The sequence below is a fragment of the Manis javanica genome, chromosome 3 (genome assembly GCF_040802235.1).
Source record: "Manis javanica isolate MJ-LG chromosome 3, MJ_LKY, whole genome shotgun sequence".
Classification (NCBI taxonomy): domain Eukaryota; kingdom Metazoa; phylum Chordata; class Mammalia; order Pholidota; family Manidae; genus Manis; species Manis javanica.
This window is the reverse complement of record NC_133158.1, coordinates 125256484-125273533: the sequence shown is the minus strand read 5'-3', so window position 1 is coordinate 125273533 and position 17050 is coordinate 125256484. Positions and strand designations below refer to the sequence as shown.

The window sequence follows — 17050 nt, the reverse complement described above, 5'->3', positions numbered from 1 at the left end:
CTTTACTAATCAGGATTCCTTGTATTTCTTTGTTTTGTCTAATTGCTGTGGCTAGGACCTCCAGTACTATGTTAAATAACAGTGGGAGAGTGGGCTTCCCTGTCTAGTTCCTTATCTCAGAGGAAAAGCTTTCAGCTTCTCGCTGTTCAGTATAATGCTGGCTGTGGGTTTATCGTATCTGGCCTTTATTATGTTGAGGTACTTGCCCTCTATATCCATTTTGCTGAGAGTTTTTATCATGAATGGATATTGAATTTTGTTAAATGCTTTTTCAGCATCTATGGAGATGATCATGTGGTTTTTGTCTTTCTTTTTGTTGATGTGGTGGATGATGTTGATGGATTTTCGAATGTTGTACCATCCTTGCATCCCTGGGATGAATCCAACTTGGTCGTGGTGTATGATCCTTTTGATATATTTTTGAATTCGGTTTGCTAATATTTTATTGAGTATTTTTGCATCTACATTCATCAGGGATATTGGTCTGTAATTTTCTTTTTTGGTGGGGTCTTTGCCTGGTTTTGGTATTAGGGTGATGTTGGCTTCATAGAATGAGTTTGGGAGTATTCCCTCCTCCTCTATGTTTTGGAAATCTTTAAGGAGAATGGGTATTATATCTTCTCTGTATGTCTGATAAAATTCTGAGGTAAATCCATCTGGCCCAGGGGTTTTTTTCTTGGGTAGTTTTTTTGATTACTGCTTCAATTTCTTTGCTGGTAATTGGTTTGTTTAAATTTTGTGTTTCTTCCTTGATCAGTCTTGGAAGGTTGTATTTTTCTAGGAAGTTGTCCATTTCTTCTAGGTTTGCCAGCTTCTTAGCATATAGGTTTTCATAGTAGTCTCTAATAATTCTTTGTATTTCTGTTGGGTCTGTCATGATGTTTCCTTTCTCATTTCTGATTCTGTTGATGTGTGTTGATTCTCTTTTTCTCTTAATAAGTCTGGCTAGAGGCTTATCTATTTTGTTTATTTTCTCAAAGAACCAGCTCTTGGTTTCATTAATTTTTTCTATTGTTTTATTCTTCTCAATTTTGTTTATTTCTTCTCTGATCTTTATTATGTCCCTCCTTCTGCTGACTTTAGGCCTCATTTGTTCTTCTTTTTCCAATTTTGATAACTGGGACATTAGACTATTCATTTGGGTTTGTTCTTTCTTCTTTAAATATGCCTGGATAGCTATATACTTTCCTCTTAAGACTGCTTTCACTGCATCCCACAGAAGTTGGGGCTTTGTGTTTTTTTTGTCATTTATTTCCATATATTGCTGGATCTCCATTTTATTTTGGTCATTGATCCATTGACTATTTAGAAGCGTGTTGTTAAGCCTCCATGTGTTTGTGAGCCTTTTTGCTTTCTTGGTACAATTTATTTCTAGTTTTATACCTTTGTGGTCTGAAAAGTCGGTTAGTAGGATTTCAATCTTTTTGAATTTACTGAGGCTCTTTTTGTGGCCTAGTATGTGGTCTATTCTGGAGAATGTTCCATGTGCACTTGAGAAGAATGTGTATCCTGTTGCTTTTGGGTGTTGAGTTCTATAGATGTCTATTAGGTCCATCTGTTCTAGTGTGTTGTTCAGTGCCTCTGTGTCCTTACTTATTTTCTGTCTGGTGGATCTATCCTTTGGAGTGAATGGTGTGTTGAAGTCTCCTAAAATGAATGCATTGCAGTCTGTTTCCTCCTTTAGTTCTGTTAGTATTTGTTTCACATATGCTGGTGCTCCTGTGTTGGGTGCATATATATTTATAATGGTTATATTCTCTTGTTGGACTGAGCCCTTTATCATTATGTAATGTCCTTCTTTATCTCTTGTTACTTTCTTTGTTTTGAAGTCTATTTTGTCTGATACTAGTACTGCAACTCCTGCTTTTTTCTCCCTATTGTTTGCATGAAATATCTTTTTCCATCCCTTGACTTTAAGTCTGTGCATGTCTTTGAGTTTGAGGTGAGTCTCTTGTAAGCAGCATATAGATGGGTCTTGTTTTTTTATCTATTCAGTGACTCTATGTCTTTTGATTGGTGCATTCAGTCTATTTACATTTTGGGTGATTATCGGTAGGTATGTACTTATTGCCATTTCAGGCTTTAGATTCGTGGTTACCAAAGGTTCCAGGTTACTTTCCTTACTATCTAAGAGTCTAACTTAACTCACTTAGTATGCTGTTACTAACAGAATCTAAAGGTTCTTTTCTATTTCTCCTCCTTTTTCTTCCTCCTTCATTCTTTATATATTAGGTATCAGATTCTACACTTTTTGTCTATCCCTTGATTCACTTTGGGGATAGTCAATTTAATTTTGCATTTGCCTTGCAATCAGCTGCTCCACCCTCCCTACCATGATTTTACTACCTCTGGTGACGGCTATCCAACCGTAGGAACACTTCCATCTATAGCAGTCCCTCCAAAGTAGACTGCAGAGATGGTTTGTGGGAGGTAAACTCTCTCAGCTTTTGCTTATCTGGAAATTGTTTAATCCCTCTTTCAAATTTAAATGATAATCTTGCTGGATAAAGTATTCTTGGTTCCAGGCCCTTCTGCTTCATGGCATTTAATACATCATGCCACTCCCTTCTGGCCTGTAAGGTTTTTGCTGAGAAGTCTGATGTTAGTCTGATGGGCTTTCCTTTGTATGTGATCTTATTTCTGCCTCTGGCTGCTTTTAACAGTCTGTCCTTATCCTTGATCTTTCCCATTTTAATTACTATGTGTCTTGGTGTTGTCTTCCTTGAGTCCCTTGTGTAGGGGTATCTGTGGATCTCCATGGCCTGAGAGACTATCTCCTTCCCCAGATTGGGGAACTTTTCAGCAATTACCTCCTCAAAGACACTTTCTATCCCTTTCTCTCTCTCTTCTTCTTCTGGTATCCCTATAATGCAAATATTGTTCTGCTTGGATTGGTCACACAGTTCTCTCAATATTCTTTCATTTTTAGAGATACTTTTTTCTCTCTGTGCCTCAGCTTCTTTGTATTCCTCTTCTCTAGTTTCTGTTTCATTTATTGTCTCCTCCACCATATCCAACCTGCTTTTAATACTCTCCATCGTGTTCTTTAACAATTGGATCTCTGACCTGAATTCATTCCTGAGTTCTTGGATGTCTTTCCTTACCTCCATTAGAATGTTGATTATTTTTATTTTGAACTCCCTTTCAGGAAGAGTCGCAAGGTCCATATCATTTAAATCTCTCTCGGGAGTTGTATTAACAATTTTACTCTGGGCAAGGTTCCTTTGGCTCTCATGTTTGTATATGGCACCCTCTAGTGTCCAGAAGCTCTATTCTGGAGCTGCCAAGCCCCTGAAGCAATGTCAGGGGTTGCAGGGGAATGTCAGGGGTTGCAGGGGAGCGGTACTGGTGCCTGGGGATAGGAAAGAGCTGTTCCCTGCCTCCTGGCTCCTGTGCCTGTCTCCACTGCCTGAGCCAGTGGGCCCGGCACACAGGTATAAGTTTTTGTCCCAGAGCAGCCAGATATGGATCCCTGCTTTCCACAGCAGTCAGAATCCCAGTCTCCCCAGGAACTCAGCCTGAATTAACTTTCCAATCCAGTAGTCATGCGAGTCTCATGAAAGCACCATGAAATGTAGGTTTGTGCTCCCAGCCCAGATCTCAGGAGCTAGGTATTCAGCAATCCCAAGCCTTCCACCCCCTCCCTGCTCTGTTTCTCTTCCTTCTGCCAGTGAGCTGGGGTGGTGGAGGGGCTCGGGTCCCACGGATCCATAGCTCTGGTTCGTTACCCCGTTAGCTGAGGTTTGCTCTTTTCTCCAGGTGTGTGCAGTCTGACGCGTCCTCTTTCCTGTTGCTCTCTCAGGATTAGTTGTGCCAATTAAATTTTCTAATTGTATACAGTTTTAGGAGGAAGCCTCTGTCTCTCCTCTCACGCCGCCATCTTTAATCCAATATCAGATTAGTGATATTTTATTTCACTTTTATCTCTCCCAAGATTCTGAACTGAGAATTAGAAGGTAGATCCTTGGTAATATCTAGTATAACTTCTTCCCCACCAACTGCTACAGTGTCTGTCTCCTTTACATATTGAAAAGGGTGGTGGATGGACTCAAAATTCACATTTTGAAGCCCAAACTGCCCCCCTCCCACATCAAAATGTGACTGTATTTGGAGAGCAGGCCTTTTAAGAGGTGATTAAGATAAAATGAGACCATTAGGGTAGGTCAGTCCAGTTTGACTGGTGTCCTTATAAGAAGAGGAGATTTGGACACACAACAGCATACCAGGGACATGCATGCATAGAGGAAAGACTGTGTGAAGACTCACAGAAGATGGCCATCTGCAAACCAAGGAGAGAGGCCTCAGAAGAAAACAGTCCTGCTGACACCCTGATCTCAGACTTTTAGCTACCAGAACTGTGAGAAAATAAATTTCTGTTGTTTAAGCCACCCAGTCTGGAGTATTTTGTTATGGCAGCCCTAGCAAACTAATGCAGATGGTTATTTGGCCTTGTCTAAATTCTTCAAGTATAGAAAACTCTTGACTTCTCAAAACCATCTGATTTTATATTTGACCTGCATTAGTTGTTTTATTGATCTTTCTAATATTGAACTAAAATTTTCCTCCATATTACTTCTTCTAAATGAACCTAATTCTAGCCTCTAGAATAACATCAAATAAATCTGGTCTTCTTCAAATGATATTTCTCAAACAGCTGAAGGTAATTATTTACCTAGTATGACTTACTTTTTCTAGAACTCTCTCTCATCCCTATTCCTTCCAGTGTCCTTTTATGTTGTGTTTTTAAGCCCTGTCTTGATGATGACCATGTTCTTCTCAGTCTTACAAATATCGCTTTTAAAGATACATTGGAAAAGTTTCCAGGTGGAATATTTTGATCACTCATGTACCAAACAGACCTATTTCTTCAAGGAGGATGAAGTTTATGCTGAGACAGGGAACCAGCAATTTGTATAATCTTTTTTTTCTTAGATGTGTAAAAGAGAAGAGTAATCACACATTTAGGTAGAAACCTGGGGAATTAACTCCATAACTCCTTACTACCCGGCAAAGCCTGTGATTCTGTATGCTCATAGACAGAAACCTACTTTTCTCTACCATATGTAATATGAATTTAAATTGTATTTAAAGACAATTAGTATGTTTGGTGATGTATTTAATTTTCAAACGAATTTTTTTTAAAAAATGAATGTTTATGTATATATATTACATATACATGTAAATTTAATTTTAAACGGAATTCTAACAATCATAATATTCAACTTTTTTTCCATTTTTGAGGATTCACTCATTCATTCAACAAGCACTTATTGAATACCAACCTTGTAGAATGGTTAGTTCAGGAAAAAGTTTAGAAAGTGTTGTATCCATGTGAATGGTCAACAATTCAGTCAAACTGTTGAATATGTTACATTTATAGATGGTTTGCATCTCCTTTAACAAATGGCAACACAACAGTGTATTTTAAAAGATGCCCATCTGTGGCCCTGGGGTTCAGGACTGTCAGAGAAGGTGGCAAGAGTATGAAGAGCAAGGAGGAGAGATGGCGCCCCAGTGAGAGTTAAGAGAGAGTGCTTTAGTAGAATAAGCATGGTGGACTCTCCCCGCTCTAAAAAGAGGGACAGTTCCAAAGATCAGGCCTCTAATATGGTGTCAACTTCGACTGGACTAGCTCAGGAGCTGGGAGGTGATCTAACCCTATAAATGACAGGCTTTTAGTAACTGCAGCTTAGAAGCAGGTTTTGATGCTACACATAATAATGTTAACAAAATAACAGCAACAACAATAATAGCAATTACAGCAGTAATAATAAAAATAATAATAATTACTACTATTATGATCATGTGAAAGTGTATTATGTTCCAGCCACTGTTTTGAGTGCTATATATGTATTAACCTGCTTTACTCAAATTCATTCACTCACTTGATAAACATTTATTGAACTGCCTAGAACATAGACAAATGTCTCCATCTTTAACAAGTTTATTTCATGAATAAAGATAATAACTAATAAAAAATAAATTACACAGTAAATTGAAAGTGAGCAGTGGTATTTGAAAAGAAGACAAAAAAGCAGGTTGGGTAAGGGGAATCATCAGGAGGGCTGGCTGGGTGATGTGGATGGGGATCGGTTTGCTTTAATTAAATTAAGAAGCCAGAATAGCCCCCTGTAAGAAAGCAAGATTTAAGCAAAGTTGAAGGAGAAGGTGCATTAGTAGGCAGGTCTCTAGGGGAGGAGGATTCCAGGCTGTGGGAACAGCTACAGCAAAGCCCTAAATCTGGAGTGTGCCTTTTATGTGAAGAAGCAGGAAGGAGATGCGTGTGGCTAAAGCTGCCGGAGGGGCCCAGGGCAGAGTGGGAGGGGATAAAAGCAGAGCCTGCCAGGGTGGAGCAATATGAAGGACACACTGTAAGCCTGTGAGGACTGAACTTTTACTCTGAATTAAATGTGAAGTCATTGCATGATTTTAATCAGAAGAGTGACTCAGTTTGACCAAATTTGAAATGGATCACTATTGGCAGCCATGTTGAGAACAGATTTATGGGACAGGAAAATGGATTAGGAGATTTTTGGGACAACGGCGACAGGGACAAGAGTGATAGCCATGGAAAAGTGGTCAAATTCTGATTTTATATTGAAGGGACAAAGAAATTAAGTAATTTATCTAAGAATACAAAGCTCATAAATGGCTGAATTGGGAATTGAATGGGGAATCCTTTATCTAAGGATACAAGGCTTATAAATGACTGAATTGGGAATTGACTCAAGAAAAATTCTCATACATAGCATACCCTGACCTATGAAAAGAGATGGTGGGACTCTCTTGTCCCCTCCTGGTGTGAGGAGCTCTGTCCTTTCACTTTATTTCTAAATAAAAGCCTGTTCCTTGCTCTCCTGAAAAGAAAAGAAAAGAAAAGAAAAGAAAAGAAAAGAAAAGAAAAGAAAAGAAAAGAAAAGAAAAGAAAAGAGATGGTGAGGACAGGCATCAACTCACTGAAAAGCGGAGCTTTCTAATCATTATGCCTTTACTGCAGCGATATTTTATGATTAGAGGGGTGTAAGTCAAAACTGGAAAGCCATTTGTCTGTGATGACTACAGGAGATTCATGCATGGAGGTTTTTGACAAAATTGACTTTAGGCTCCTTCTACCTCTAAGATTCTGTGATCCAAATACAGAATGACATAGTTTATACTCTTCTATCAGTAGAAGTTGACAACTCCAGTAATTACTACTATCTTGAAAACCATTTTCTTGCCTTTATTTCATATACCAAAGTATAAACAATGCTGGATTTGGCCTCTGTCCTCAGAAAGGATGAAAACTTGATTTATGTGAGAAATATCTGTTGTGACTCAAAAGGAATTCATGAAATTGCCCTTTTAAATGCAAATTTAAAACATTTGTGTATTTGCGCTGGGAATGCTGCTACTGGGCAGAGTTTGGAGGATATAAATTCATAAAATAATGGGTGACAGTCTCAGATTAAGATTCTCCAAAATCTTTGCAGAAACCCTTCAATTCTCCTATGGGGGTCTTGGCTAATTGTCCATACATTCCAGCCGCCGTACCCTGTATGTGTGTGTTCATCACATACCACTGGAGCGTTCTATTTGTTTTTCTGTTTAAGAAAAGTGCATGGGTCTGTTTCTGCTATAGCTGTGGGTTGATGTGCTCAGAGGTAATCCAAAGATATGACTTCATCTGAATATTTTTAAATGTTCTTTACCATAATATCAAAGTGTTCTGAACAAATTCTTGATGGGTGTGATATTTCCTACTGCAAGCGACAAATAGAATCTACTGAGTACTCCCAGGGCATTTGATGGGGCAGGAAATGTGGCAATCTGGAAACATTTTGGAATATTTTTAGAAGAGATGGGACAGACTAGTGAATGAATGCAGTTAAATGGAAGCAAAATGAGGTTGAAGTAGATCTGGGCAGTTGACAAAGCAATGCCAGGGCCTCTGTTTTAGAAGAAAGGTTCTTGAAATTCAGAGTACCTCAGAAGGTAGAAAATCGTAGTTTACTTTACCTGAATTTGAGTATATCTGGGGTCCTATTGGTTAGTTTTTTCAAAGGAAAACTAAACCCAAAAAGAAGAAGGAAATAATATTCCCCCCCACTCACCCCACTACATATAGAATTGAATCAGGGATAATGTCCCTGTTAGACTTGATTCTGTTCTTAAAAATACAAAAAGTAAACCTGATTTTTTTTTACACAGGTGTGTGTGTGTGTGTGCATGTGTGTGTGTGCACTTCAATGATGCAAATGTTCCAAGACATAGCAGAGGGAGTTGATAGTTACTTGAAGCAATTTACCAGCCTATTGTGGAGCATAAATACAGATCTTTATGGTGACTTCTTGTCACTTGGGACTGTTTGAATGACATATCAAAGGAAGAGAATCTCAAGTAAGTTGTCTAAATTTAGTAAAGAAACCTCTTTTCCCTAGTGGTTTTGCTTTGTATTTCTTTTGGAGCACCATAGACATAATAGATAGCATTAAGAAATTTGGGCCTGATACTGTACTTTTTGAAAAGCTGTGACTTTCTTTTCAGGTTTTTGTTTGATATTAACAACTGATGTCTGAACTATAAATCAAGACCACATTCATCTTACCTCTTGCATTATAAAATTGCACTCCCACTTGAACTCTTGCTGTTTAATTCATAGTGTAATTTTAATGAGTTCTTTTTTTCTTTTTTCTTTTCTAAATATGTGTGCGACCTATATACGTATCAGAATTTTAGGTCAGCTTTTATAATTCCCCAAAATTAATTGTGGAAAGTTTTGCTTTGTAAAAGTGCACACGTAGAGAACTAGCACCCCCTAGTGTATTAAAAGCCCCCAAAGATTTGATCTGGCATTTAATAACCTAATAACAACAAACAGGAATGTGCCCTAATGGACAGGTTATTTGTTAACTTTTATCGCTGGAATTATGGCAAAACTTGTTTAGGAATGGGGCAAGCGTTTTTTTTACATTAACAAAAATTATAAATAAGCCAATAGGATGGAAGTCATGTTTCAAACACTGAAAGTAAAATTAGAAAACCACCATTGGCCATTTGAATTGTTGGTGATATTTTAAGGCTGTTAAATAAAACAGTGTTCTCTGGTCATGCTCCAAATTTTCTAAATTCTCTCGGAGAATTTCAGCAACATACTTGTTTATAGAAGACTGTAAAACTGAAAGTATTTAAGATTTCTCTTCTTTTGGTGACTGTTACACTGTGTGTTGCCTAATGAAACTGTAAACGGAAAATTATAGCTTCATTCCAGAAAGTAAGAGGACTTATTCCAACAGATGGCATCAAAACACCGGTCTACACTGTATGATCGCTGATTGTTAATTGCATCTGTAAAACAATCCTTTTAAACAGAGTAATGCATTTTATCATACAGATTATAGTTCTATGCTTTTTGGTTTTTCAATGTGTGTTAACATTTTCTGCTCCAGTGTAAGATTTAGTGCTTGCATAATTATCAGATTAAACAACTAAACAACAGTGACTCAATCATTTTTAAGAACCAGGCACAAGGGAGACAGAGAACCATGAATCACATTTTTTTTTTTAGGCCATGCTATTTGAGAAATGTTTGGATTCTTATTTGGTTATATGAAACAGGAAGAATGGGTAGACTCACCCTAATCAGATTTAAACAGTGGAATCCTATAAAAAGATTTTAAATACATAGTAAACATATACTGTATTTTTAAATATATCTCGCTGTAGATGGAAATATGTTCAATCTACATGGATATTTTGAAAGGAAAGGAAACATATGAGGCACATAATAAGAAAAGACTGCTCTGAAAAATTTAGAGGTTAAGGAGCACAGCTTCCTTTCTGAAGTGGTTGCGGTGAACGCCAATGAAGGGGCACAGGTGTGGCTTTGATGGCATCGTGAATATCCTTTCAGTAGTTTTCCATATGATAGATGACATTGAGAAGATGGAATGGGAATTCTGTTAGTTCTTCAGCCTGGCTGATTTGAGCTTAGAGCCTAAGTTTAGAGATGTGGAGAGAATAATTAACAGTTATGTCCTCATGAGGCAGCTTTTTGGTTTGCAGAAGTCACATCTGATTCTCCTCTTTGCATCTAACATAGTAAGTATGAATAGAATCCATGGCTACCACATTCCTTGATTTCTTGTACCCACCAAATGGGAAGAGACCGAGTAAACTTGCTTGTTGATCTGGGAATATGCATTTAGTACATCAACTGGTGATGATTCCATTTCTAAGGTTTTGGATATTTTCTTCTGATCCATAAATGTCACTATGACAATATTTCACCTAGGAAGGGTCATTTATGAGGCATTATCAACAATATAGATTCTAGATAGAAAACATCAAAACCAAAAACATAAATGTAACCACAAAGGATGGCTTAGCAGCAAAAAAGATGTATCTTTCAAAGTCCATAATAAACACGTACCTGAGCCTACATTTTTATTTATTTGTTTTGAAAATAATTCTTTTCAGTTTTTCTGATTTTTAATCCTACAACAGATTAGAAAGGCAGGTTACTAGTGGCAAGCACATGGAGTGACATGTGATGCCTACTCTGAAGAAAGAATTGGAAAAACTGTATTAGCAAGTCAGATAAATATTTAGTAATTACTAAGGGAAAAATAGTAACTTGGAATATCCTAGCTGACATACCTTAATGAAGTGATCAAGGCTAATGTCACCAGGAACAAGAAATACTGCCTCATGAACCCACAGATGTTATGTACCAAAGAAAGGGCACAATCTTACTTACTTGCTGTAGTATTTTTGCCAAAAATGTGTAATTTCTATATAATCACTGGAAAAGTCAAACAAATTGAAAAATAGTCTATGAGATAACTAACCCAGTACTCATCAAAAGTGACAGGATCATGGCAGACGAGGACAGACTGAGTATCTGTTACAGATTGAAGGAAATGAAGGAGACAAAAAAAAAAACAAAAAAACTCAGTTTTGGATTCTGTGTTGGATCCTGGAACAGAGAAAGGACATTTGTAGAAAAACTGGTGAAATTTGAATAAGCTCTGCAGTTTAGTTAATAGTACTTATTGTACCAAGGCTGATTTCTTGGTTTTGATGATTGTGGTGTGGTTGTTTAAGATAATAGCATTGGGGAAGCTGAGTGACGAGTGTATGAAGAGATACTCTGTACTACTTGGTAACTTCTGGTTAAATCTAAAATTATTTCTAGATCATTTTTTTTAAAGTCCTGTAAAACTCATTATATAATAGTCTGGGGCTATTTAGTATGGAGCAAAAAGCCCTGTTGAACACCTGAGTTATATAAAATAATTATTGAGACTCAATATGATGAGCATAAGGAAGAGTTATTTTCAATACCACTTGTTTAATGTAGATCAAAAAGCATGTAATATAGTTTAGAAGCATTTACATAAAAATTTTTAATATAAAAATTTTGAAACTCTAAATGAATAAAGTTCAATTATTTGGAAAATCTACTTGTTGGAAAATTTTATTCATTAATGATGCCATATAATGATCCTTTATTTTATTAGAACTTTCTGCTTGTGCTAGTCATTAGAATTCTCCCCCAGTCCTCTATCCAAAGATAGGTATTTTATATCTTGTAGCAACTGTGTGGCTGTTTGACGTTATCTGGTTCTTCATTTGAAACCGTAATTTAAAGTTGAAAGCTGAGCAACAAGTTGAAGGAGTTCCATCACCCCTTGATCCTGACATTGTATGAGAAAGAATTCAAATGATTTCCTTCAAGGTTTGTCTTTGATTTATAAATAGAAGTTGGAGATTTGAGTACCTACAGATTAGTTAGTGTTAAATAAACCATAGTTCTGATCTCCCCACCCCCAAATCCATCTATTAATAGTCTCTTATTTTTCAGTAAGAGTTGCAATCAGAGCTTTCACCAAAATCCATGCAAGATGGCTCTGAATGGGACAAAGAGTGGAAAGCTCTACAGTTCTGGGCAGTTTAATGAGCTGTAGAAGCATGCATTTTCCTAGCTTGCCATTTAGCAAATAAGCCTGAACTTCTCTAACATATACCGTTATACTTCATTGACTGAGGGAAGCTTGTAACAAGTATCTGTTGAATATCCACTTATGTATTCAGTGCTGGGTGAGGTGCCATAGGATTCCCAAATATGTTCTGGTTCTTCTGTATCTTATAGGAAACTTTTTAAAAGCTTCATGGGGACTTATAAGACTCAAGAACATGCACAATTACAAATCAACAAGATTGCATACACTTATGTGTTCAGACCAGTGGTTTCCTGCCTTACTAAGATTAAAGATTCCTTTTTAATGTCATGTATTTCACAGACTCTGATAGCTGATCAATGTTTAGTACTTGTAATTAGGAAAACACATAATGACAAAGACATACATGAATTATTTCAAATTAATGTGTGTTTTATAAATCACAAAGGTATCTACTTATTTTTGGAAAATAGTAGCAAATGCATGTCAGTTGCTTTTAATTTGGCATATGCTTTGGTACACATAGGGATCCATAGCCCATGAATTCCCCTCTTGCCTTACCTTATCCCATGGGTGCTTGTTCCTCAGCCTGTGAGTTACTCTGCAGGAGCATAAATACTGTAGGAGGCCAGCTGAGGAAGGATGGTATTGTCAGGGAAGTGATCAGAGCCCCCGCCACAACCCTGCCTGGGGCTGAAGGTGTGCTTCAGAGCTTGGGGAAAGCTAGTGTATCCCCCAGGGAAGTCATAGAGAAGCAGGAATGAGGTAGGCATACTGAAAGGCAATGAGGAGCTAAGGGCTGGCTATAGGAAGGGCTATGTCAGGGAATTAGAAGAAATAAAATTGGTTAAATGAATCCAAGGGAGATTATGGAGATTCTTGAACTCAAGCACAGGAGCTATGAACTTCTATGAAAGCAAAGCAAAGCACCGGACCAGACTTAAAGGACTGGGCTGTAATCCTGGCCCTGCCAATTACTAGCCTTAGGCAAGTTAAATATTGGAGCCCCAATTTTCATCATTAGTTTGACTGAGATAATAATACTTACCACTCAGAGAAGAGAGCATCTGTGAAATTTCCTAGTGGGCTTTTGCTCTGTTTTGGTTGCATCTGAAAGAGGGAACTATCTAAGATTATTGAGCAGGGAATCAGCAGGATGAAAGTGATATATTAAAGAAGATTAGTTTGGCAGTTATGTGCAGGTTGGATTAGTCAGGAGCCAATGAGAAAACTGTCCTAGTGACCCACTCAGAGACTGTGAAAATAGGGACAGAAGGAGGTGGAGATGGAAATCGATTGGAGTTTTAGTTTGATAAAGTATCAGGGATGAGATGAATCAACACTGATTTTGAGTTTTTTAAACAGCTGGTAGCTGTGGAAGAATAGCTGAAACATTGAAAAAGAAGAGAAAAATGGAGAGAAAGCTGGTTTGAAGAAAAGGGTGTTGGGTTTGGACATGGTGAATGGTACTTGAGAGTCAAGTAGAAATTGACTCCAAACTACTGGGAATATGCAATTGGAGTGAAGGTGAAGGTGTGCTAGTGATGGCAGGGTGGGAGTCATGTGCCTAGTGGGGACAGCTGGGCTGGGAAGTGGATGTGTCACTTAATAAAGGTTATAAACAGAAAAAAACTGAGGACCTAGAATGAAGCCTGTGTGGTAATTTCTCTTAAACTATTTCAAAGGCTCATCAATTCATTATTCTGTAGCTAATACAAGATGGATTGAAAATTTAAAAAAAAATAAAAAAATATGGAATGCTTCACAAATTTGCATGTCTTCCTTGCTCAGGGGCCATGCTAATCTTCTTCATATCGTTCCTATTTTAGTATAGGTGCTGCCGAAGTGAGCACACATGGATTTGAATTTTAATCAACTTATGTGGGGATATTTAGCATACTTTGTTTTAGAATTCAGATTCTAAGGGTACATAAACACGTTTTTTCCTTCAAGGCAAAGACTGCTTGTGCACAGCCCTCCTCCTGAGATTAGTCATTAAAGGAGACTCCGTTTGAGCCCCTTCCCAAGTCACGGCAGGAAAGTGTGGTGACATTGCTGGAATTGCTGGCTGGCTGGCTGGGCCATACGGCAGGCATGTAACAAGTGGGGCCTATCTGGCATTCAGAATTCTTCATGACAGGACTTTTTAGTTAATTACTTAATATTACTCAATATTGCCCAACTCTCTCCAGTTGCAAAGATTGAGTCCCTAAATATGCTGAGACCTATGCTAGCTGTAGCTCTTGTTCTTGCTCGACTTGGAATTCCTTTCTCATCAAATCCTTTGAGACCCAGGGGCAATGTCTTGTCTTCCCTGAGCTTGTTCTCAGTTCCCCAAAGAGAAAGAATCCCATGCTCACTTGTGCTTCCACCCCTGGGAAGCATTCCATCCAGCCTCCATTACATTGTCCTTGTTTACATCCTTCTCCCCCAACAACTGTGAGCTACAGACAACAGGAGATATGTCTGACTCCAGTGCATGCCCCTGACAGCACCTGGCCTTGTCCCTTATTTACTCCTTGCCAAATTGAAAAGAGGGTGAATACAGTCATTGGGAAGTAGGGAAGAGTCCTTTGTCTTTAGTTAGAAACTGAAGTCAGCAGAAAAAGTTGCTGCTGACAACAGTAGGGTAATCGTTTCTGTGGGTGGCCCAGCAGAACAACATAAGAGGGTCCTAAGGAGTGAAATAGCAAAGTCTGATTTTCTGTGGAGCCCTAAATTTTAAGCAGTGGAAGCACGTATTAAGGACATGGTCCTTAATGGAGAGTTTTAGATAATGTGGTAAAAGTGGTGAATTTTAGGAGTGACTCAGTTGGGGTAACCAGGCTGTACAGAAGGTAGACAATAAGTTATATGGCTCAGAGAGGGACAGTTGGAGACTGTGGAGTGGACTGAAGGGAAGAATGTCCTTTTGCTGTGCAAAAACTAAATATTTGATAAGTTAAGGACTCAAAATGGGCTGGAAAGAAAGTAAAGGGATAATTCTGGAAAGAGACAATACATCTCAGGCTTGATTAATCTACTTCCAAAATTATCAAATGAGTGATGACCTATCACATTTGGTTAAAGCTACAGAGCCTTCAATTAAGTAGAGGCTGAACATTTAAATTTGATTAAGTGAGGCGACTTCAAATAATACAGGCAATTAGCCTATGGAATGTGCAGGTGGAGAATGAGGAGGAAGCAATGCTGCATTTTGAAAGCTGGTTTAGTAATCTTTAACACAATAATACCTTATGCTTTTATAGTGCTTTTCAATGCACAAGGCTCCTTAATCTTCATTATCTCATTTGAGGCTTGCTTCCCCTGTTGGGTCAGTAAAGAATATTGTGCTCACATTTGGGTCTTCTCACTTCAAGCCTGAACCTGCTGTGTTTTCCCCGTAGCACCCTGCTACCTCTCTCCTGGATGTGAAGACAGATCCAAAGTGTTTAGAGTTCTTAGCTGTCATTCTGCTAATATATGGTTATGTGGTTTGATATCAGCTATTTTAATGAAACACTTTTTTATTTACTTTTGCACCTATTTGAAGCCATGTGACACAATGCTGTGCATGGTAAATATCCACTAATGTTTGGGAAACACATGAACCATTGAATAGTTTCCCTAGGCATCCTTGTGTTTCCAGAAAGTACCTGAGAGGTAACAAGGGTAGCCAAGATGGGCAGGAGAGAAAGATCGAAGGGCAGGCCTGTGAGACTCCAGTCCCATTAAACTCAGAAGCTCCCTTTTATTTCTTACATATTAGGTGTAATGGGTTGAATTGTGTCCCCCACCAAATCCATGTGTTGGAGTTCTGATCTCTAGTACCTCAGAATATGAATGTAAGATAGTCTTTACAGAGGTGATTACATTAAAATGAGGTCATTAGGGTGGAACCTAATCCAGTCTGACTGGTAGCCTTATAATAGGATGAGGCCATTTGTACACAGACACACAGAGGGAAGACCATACAAGGAGAAGATGGCCATTTACAAACCAAAGAGAGAGGCCTTAGAAGAAAGCAACCTGCTAATACCTTCATCTCAGATTTCTAGCCTTCAAAATTATGAGAAAATAAATTTCTGTTGTTTAAGCCACCCAGCCTGTGGTACTTTGATATGGCAGCCCAAGCATACAAATAAATTAAGATTCTGAGGAGAGTTTAAGGTGGGGGAAGGGGAAGAGAGAGAGAACTCACACAATTAAGAGAGTTACGAAACCATGATTCTACAGTTTAAGATTATTATTCATGAGAGTCAGATAAATGCTTCTTTTATCTTTAAGTCACAAAGGCCAACCATAAGTAAAGGACTATTTGAGGTGACCAATTATATACTTTCTTTGGGTAAATAGGTGAAAACAGCTTCTAAATTTTATGTTCCAGCTCTAAAATATTAACAATTTAATTCTGATTGATTGCATCTTACAATATAATTACCACTGTTCTTGAAAAAATTAAAAGTGTTTCTAAACTGCACGTGGCCCAAACATATTCCATGGCTGCCTAGTTCCCCCACCCATTTGCCCTAAACTAAATTTTGGGCATCAGGTCCATGAAGAGAAAACTGAAATCATTTCACAAAAGCAGGAAAAAAAGCAACATATGTACAATTTAAAAAGCACTATTAGAAACCTCTGTGCAAGAGTTCTGGATCTGTTAATATCACTGTTTGTCTCAAAATTATTTTGGTTCCCCTGGACCTAACATTGAAAAGACAAGTTAGCTCACCAACAATTTTTAGAATGATTTAGTGTGACCATCATAAATTAAGGATGCATTTTGCAGTAGTATCATTGTGAAGAAAACTTTTGCTGTTATTCACAAAAGGAAATCAGGGGGAACACCAGAAATGAAATAGTTTCTAAAAAAGCTTTATGAAAGCATTCATATTTGGGATGCATTGTTATTTTGCCTGATTCCAAAGTTGTATCATTTGCAAATGAAATTAATGTCAGATTTCTATTCTTTATGCCTCTTGTAGTAACAATACTGAATCTGCTCTGAGGGATCCACATTTTACATCTTCATATCTGAACCTAAATATTACAGAGGTTTTTAATGGAATAAAACATGAAACTGAGTTGTTACTAAATTTTAAAAAAAGCAAAAAAAAATTCACAGAAAC

The 17050-nt window shown here is 37.8% G+C and overlaps 1 non-coding gene across 1 annotated transcript; it reads right to left on the bottom strand.

Annotated features, from left to right (window-relative positions):
* Positions 1–13688: 13688 nt before the first annotated feature.
* Positions 13689–13795, bottom strand: LOC118969467 (U6 spliceosomal RNA). Its single transcript, XR_005057395.2, has one exon. It is a non-coding gene; the product is annotated as a U6 spliceosomal RNA (small nuclear RNA).
* Positions 13796–17050: the final 3255 nt, after the last annotated feature.